Source organism: Oncorhynchus mykiss, chromosome 9 (assembly GCF_057628025.1).
Source record: "Oncorhynchus mykiss isolate SJ-2025 chromosome 9, ASM5762802v1, whole genome shotgun sequence".
Taxonomy (NCBI): Eukaryota; Metazoa; Chordata; class Actinopteri; order Salmoniformes; family Salmonidae; genus Oncorhynchus; species Oncorhynchus mykiss.
In genome coordinates, this window is record NC_143030.1 from 40,889,995 (window position 1) to 40,896,698 (window position 6,704).

The following is a 6,704-nucleotide window of genomic DNA, read 5'->3' on the forward strand; positions in this document are numbered from 1 at the left end:
GTCACAAAACTCCAGTAGGCCTAAAAGTGGACAAAAACAACAGGCCGGAAAATAGACAAAACAAACGCTTAACGAAAAACAGACAAGTAACACTGCTACTATACAGGTACCAGGGCGAAGCGGCAGCCAAGTACGACGGTAGCAGATACTCTTGCCCAGAAATTACCTCACAGTGACACATTAGAAAGTAGCAGGTATTATACCATTTGGAAGGTCTTACTTGGGGAATGAGACATTGTGCTTGTTGCATTTCAAAAGGCTCTATTCAGTCATGTACTATGTGTCTTCGTCTTCATCCTAGTTCTTCTGATTGGTCATCCTGCCTCTGTCTCATGTTAACCTGTCACTCCAGGTAGGGTTAACAAACCAGAGGGGTATACTAACAGAGCAGCTTCAATTAGTTAGCCAGCTAACTTGGATAAAGGTTCAGAATTATTATTATTATTTTTTTAAAGATATTTGTTTTCATGCATATCTAAGTTTAGATTCTTAATGAACCAGAAAGTCAATAGTTATTTCTGGATGCTCATCAAACTTAGCTGGCTAACTCATTGATTCTGGTTTGTAGAATACCCCTGTGGAAAGTACTAACTTGAGCTGGTGGAGATTATGTTTAACAGTCTTCCTTCTCTGTTCATCTACTTGTATTTGATCTGGGCCACCGATTTAGGTAACACTTTACAATAAGGTTCTATTTGTACAGGGTTTATGAAGGATTTGTAATTACAATTACAATGGTTATTTAATCAATTGTTAATGCATTATAAACCATTAATAAATGGGTTATAACAAATGTCTTAAATTACTGTGATAGTCAGTGCTTGCCACATAGTGAGCCACTATTTACCTCCAACTAATAACCATTTATAAATGCATAATGTGCGCATAATATTGAACCCTTATGTATCATCATGGAACCTTACTTTCAATGGTTATTTTCTCACTTTTGGGTGTGGTGCATTGTTGCACTGTTCCAGGAACATAAATGGTTGGTTTTCAGAACAATGGTCAAGTGCCATGATGTGTCTTGTCCCATGTTTGAAACCCTGATGATGCATTGGTACACTTATTTATTACAGAAATTAACGCTCAATGTTTCAATACATATTATTGGTGTGAATCGTAGGTTTCTGAAAAATGCATCCGACTGTGAGATCTGTCCATCTGTGAAACGTGCTTGAAATAAAGACGACCTGGAACGTGCCCAGAATTTTGAATTGACACTTACATCATGTGACAGTGCCTCGTAAATAATCAGTACGACGTGGCTATAAGAAGTGTTCAAAATCCAGACAAGAGATTGCGTGAAAAAAACGTTCGAAGGATACAGGGTAGAAAGGGTGAATTCGCTATGCAATTTGTTTCACCTTTGAATACAGAAATTCTGCTGGATTTAGCACGCTGCTCAGCTAGTTCCTCTGTCCTACCTATAGTAGCTGGCTAGGAAACGTTAGCTAGCTAGCATTAGGTCAATTTTAAAACATATTTTTCAATATAGACGTTATGCTAGACGATTTAACACGATATGATCCTTGGCATGATATAGCTAAATAGATCACATTTGTTAGCTAGTTAGCTAACATCGACATGATATTCCATGCAATTGGTTTAGAATGTTTTTTTGGGGATTAGCATGGTAGCTAGCTAGCTATCTAACTTTTGAACTCATGTTCAGTCTCTCGCTAGGTAGCTGGTAAATTTGCTGTCATCCTTTGTCAGCCCACTACAATTAGTGGTTCCAATTTTAAGACGAATTTACTAGTTTATTATAAAAATTGTGATCACTAGCTAACCCCTTTCAGCTGTGGTAGCTAGCTATTAGTGTTAGCAAGTTATTAGCTAGCAGTGGATAACATAACTAGCTAAACCTAAATGGTAGAATTTATGAGAGTAGAGTAATGTAGCTATTGTCTATGCTAAATTGTCATAAATTCCTCTTCCCTCCCACACATTCCCATAAGGTCTGACTCAAGAATGGGAACATTCTTAACAAGAAAGAAACGGATGAAGACACAACAGAAGGGGCCATGGGGCGCTGTGTTGTATTTTAAATAGTTAAATCTGTTATCAATTTCTATTCTGACTTGTAATGTTAAAAAAGGTAGAGAAAATGAACTCCTGTTTATCTGAATTAGCTAGGCTCACGTTGATAAACTACACAGATTTGAGTCGCTGCAATTAAAATTGTTTTCCCAATGTATCCTTCAATTCAATTGTTTTCACTATGTATTGCATGTTTGATGAGATTATATCTCTGAAACTGGAAACACTTATCTCCCTCACTAGCTTTAAGCACCAACTGTCAGAGCAGCTCACAGATTACTGCACCTGTACATAGCCCACCTATAATTTAGCCCTCTCAACTACCTCTTTCCCAACTGTATTTAATTTATTTATTTATTTTGCTCCTTTGCACCCCATTATTTTTATTTCTACTTTGCACATTCTTCCATTGCAAAACTACCATTCCAGTGTTTTACTTGCTATATTGTATTTACCTTGCCACCAAGGCCTTTTTTGCCTTTACCTCCCTTCTCACCTCATTTGCTCACATTGTATATAGACTTGTACTTTATTATTGACTGTATGTTTGTTTTACTCCATGTGTAACTCTGTGTTGTTGTATCTGTCGAACTGCTTTGCTTTATCTTGGCCAGGTCGCAATTGTAAATGAGAACTTGTTCTCAACTTTCCTACCTGGTTAAATAAAGGTAAAATAAAAAATATATATATACTGTTAAACATGTTTGTAACTTAATATTAATAAATGGCCAGAAGGTTTCCACTTTTAATTTAATTATATTTTTTAAAGTTATAAATATTGGTAGGCTTAACTTGTTAATAAATGGTCAATAGGTTTTATCTTTCTTTAAAGGTTATAGATCTGTAATTGAAAGCAAGTCTAAGAAGTGGTAGATGTGTTCTATGTGTGCATTTTTTTTAAATGTAACCTTTATTTAACTAGGCAAGTCAGTTAACACATTCTTATTTTCAATGACGGCCTAGGAACAGTGGGTTAACTGCCTTGTTCAATGGCAGAACGAAAGATTTTTATCTTGTCAGCTCGGGGATTCGACCTGCAACCTTCAGTTGCAGGCCCAACGCTCTAACCACCAGGCTACCTGACACCCATTCTATGCTTACCATTCTTAAGTTTCGTTTTGTACACCAGCTTCAAACAGTTGAAAATACAATATTTTGGGTTATGGGAAGCATATTTCACAGTGGTTTAGATGGTACAATGATTCTCTAAACAATGACTGCTTGTTTTGCCACATTAACTGAAATTAGGCAAACTTAGATTTTTTGCAACCAGGAAATGGCAGTGATTTCTGTATATTGCACCTTTGAAGGTATCATTTTAGCAGTTATAAATGTTGATAACTCAGTTATGTTTATAGGCCTGTCACTTTAAAATGAGATATACTTTTAACAGTTATACATGTGGGGAAATCATTTCGACATGATTTGAGAGTTCTCTCAGAGCTTAGATATTTGGTACTCATCACTGCTGGGTACTCATCACCACATACATGAGTGAAGATTCAACACTTTGTTAAACGTGTTTAGTCAATGAATGATGGGTATGAAGATCAAAACATTCAACGTTGTGAGAGGATTTCTCCACTGTTTCACCAACCAAAGGTATTAGGGTTACCATTTCACACCAGTGTTCACCATACTTAGGCTATCACAGAGAAGTGGTAAGTATGTGTTGATATAATCTGGTAAGCGGTAATGATGATGATTGAATAATGTCCTGAATGTAAATTTGGCCTGGGCATCAGGGCAAAGGTTGGTCAAGACACATGAAAACCAACCTCTTCAGTTCCTGGGACAGAAAAATTTAGAGAAAAAAAGGTGAGAAAATAACTATTGTTCCACTGTACAACTAGAAAATGAGGATGCACAAGGGTTCATATGATAAACATTTGTAAGTGCATTTATAAATGGTTAATAAGTGGAGGTAAATATTGGCTGACTATTTGGCAAACATTGACAAGTGACGGCACTCGACCAATGCGATATAACCATTAATGTAATTATAACCCTTTTACAAATGGAACCTTATTGTAAAAGTGTTACCCAGATGGGTAAACTACCAGGAACCATACACATTTTGACATTGCATTTTAATCATTTAGCAGATGCTCTTATTGAGATCGACTTAGTGCATTCATCTTAAAGTTGCCAAGAGAGACAACTGCAAAGATCACAGTCATTCTGACATACACATGATCCACCATCAGCTTCAAATACCAAACGGGCCTCAGAAGACATTCAATGGACAACAGTAAAATTGGAGAGCAGTGCAGTAATGTTGCAGTATGTTATGTGAGTATGTATGGACTCATCACATACATAAAAAACTGGAGAATGCATTGAAAATAGAAAGCTGTACAGTATATTCACATGCTCAATGGTTGTGTTCTGCATGAAATAGCTGCTCCAGTTCTCATTGGTGTTAGGCAGTTACCAGGGACTTAGAATATTACAGTAGATAGATGCATCATAAGGACTAAACAAGGCATGGGTTTGGTATATTATGTGTGGCTTTGTGTTGGGTATTAGCATTGAAAAGTACATCATTTTCAGGATAAAAAAAGCTGAAATTCAACAGTTATCAAGCCTCTTACTGTAAGTTTAGCATGCAATGGCCATTCAAAGTTCAATAGTTTAAGGTATAATGGATGACAGCATTGCAGATTAACTCATGGAAACATTCTATCTTCAAGACCTACTGGAGGATTGTTTCTTATCAAAACTCAGATTTGTTTAATGTTTACCTTCACTCAACAGGCTGTGTTTCTCACTATCTTGAGTGGGTCACACACACTCAGCTCCCAAATCACATCTATTTATATCTCCCCAGCTATTTATATGTGATATTTAAAATATTAAGAAACGTCCTCTCACTGTCAACTGCGTTTATTTTCAGCAAACTTAACATGTGTAAATATTTGTATGAACATAACAAGAATCAACAACTGAGACATAAACTAAACAAGTTCCACAGACATGTGACTAAATGTCATAATTTGTCCCTGAACAAAGGGGGGGGGGGGTCAAAATAAAAAGTAAGTCCGTATCTGGTGTGGCCACCAGCTGCATTAAGTACTGTAATGCATCTCCTCCTCATGGACTGCACCAGATTTGCCAGTTCTTGCTGTGAGATGTTACCCCACTCTTCCACTAAGGAAGTTCCCGGACATTTCTGGGGGGAATGGCCCTAGCTCTCACCCTCCATCCAACAGGGCCCAGATGTGCTCAATGGGATTGAGATCCGGGCTCTTTGCTGGCCATGGTAGAACACTGACATTCCTGTCTTGCAGGAAATCACACACAGAACGAGCAGTATGGCTGGTGGCATTGTCTTGCTGGAGGGTCAGGTCAGGATGAGCCTGCAGGAAGGGTACCATATGAGGGAGGAGGATGTCTTCCCTGTAACGCACAGCGTTGAGATTGCATGCAATGACAACAAGCTCAGTCCGGTGATGCTGTGAAACACCGCCCCAGACCATGACGGACCATACAACTCCAAATCGATCCCGCTCCAGAGTGTAGCCCTAGGTGTAACGCTCAATCCTTCAACGATAAATGCAAATCCGACCATCACCCCTGGTGAGACAAAACCGTGACTCGTCAGAGAAGAGCACTTTTTACCAGTCCTGTCTGGTCCAGCGACGGTGGATTTGTGCCCATAGGCGATGTTGTTGCCGGTGATGTCTGGTGAGGACCTGCCTTACAACAGGCCTACAAGCCCTCTCTCAGCCTATTGTGGACCGTCTGAGCACTGATGGAGGGATTGTACGTTCCTGGTGTAACTCAGGCAGTTGTTGTTGCCATCCTGTACCTGTCCCGAAGGTGTGATGTTCGGATGTACCGATGCTGTGCAGGTGTTGTTACACGTGGTCTGCCACTGCGAGGACAATCAGCTGTCCGTCCTGTCTCCCTGTAGCTCTGTCTTAGGCGTCTCACAGTAAAGAAATCCATCTCACCGTGTTGCATGATCCAATTCCCCAAGCACAGAAGGAGCAGAGTATGCTCATGGTAGGAGCTGCAAAGGAGCTGTACCTCGACCAGCAGAACCAGTCTCCAAGGGTCATGTTGAAGGTGGTCAAGGTCATTGATACATTCGCCGTTCTAGATGATGGGTCAGAAAGAACAATCATTCTCACAGCGGCCACCCGTCAGCTTAACCTGGAGGGGACCCCCGAGACCCTTAATCTCAGAACGGTGCGACATGATGTTATCCAAATGAAAGGCTCTGCTGTAACCTTTAGCATTTCACCTTCAGGAAACAGGGACGTGGCCTATAACATCACCAATGCCTTCACGGCAGATGGCTTGAATCTCGCAGAGCACTCCTGCCCGGTAAGTGTTCTACAGAAACAATATCCTCATCTACGAGGATTGCCCCTTCCTAACCTGGCCAGAGTAGCGCCACTTATCCTGATTGGGTCAGACCACCCACATCTCGTCACCCCGACTGAGCCTATACGAGCTGGACCAGAAGGAGGGCCAATTGCTGTCCATACATCCTTGGGTTGGGCTGTGCAAGGTCCATCCCATCTACTTCTCTCCACCCAAGCTGTACAGTCACAGCAAGTCCTCTTCACCAGAAGCAATCCAGATCCATTCCCCTGTGCAGCCACTGACCTCCTTCGTGAATGTTGAGATGCTCTGGAAGATGGACACCTTCT

General features: G+C 40.2%; 1 long non-coding RNA gene across 1 annotated transcript; it reads left to right on the top strand.

Moving 5' to 3' along the window:
- Positions 1–1,207: 1,207 nt before the first annotated feature.
- On the top strand, positions 1,208–2,781 carry LOC118966028 (uncharacterized). Its single transcript, XR_005053227.2, has 2 exons — positions 1,208–1,340; positions 1,962–2,781. It is a non-coding gene; the product is annotated as an uncharacterized LOC118966028 (long non-coding RNA).
- The last annotated feature ends 3,923 nt before the right edge of the window (positions 2,782–6,704 follow it).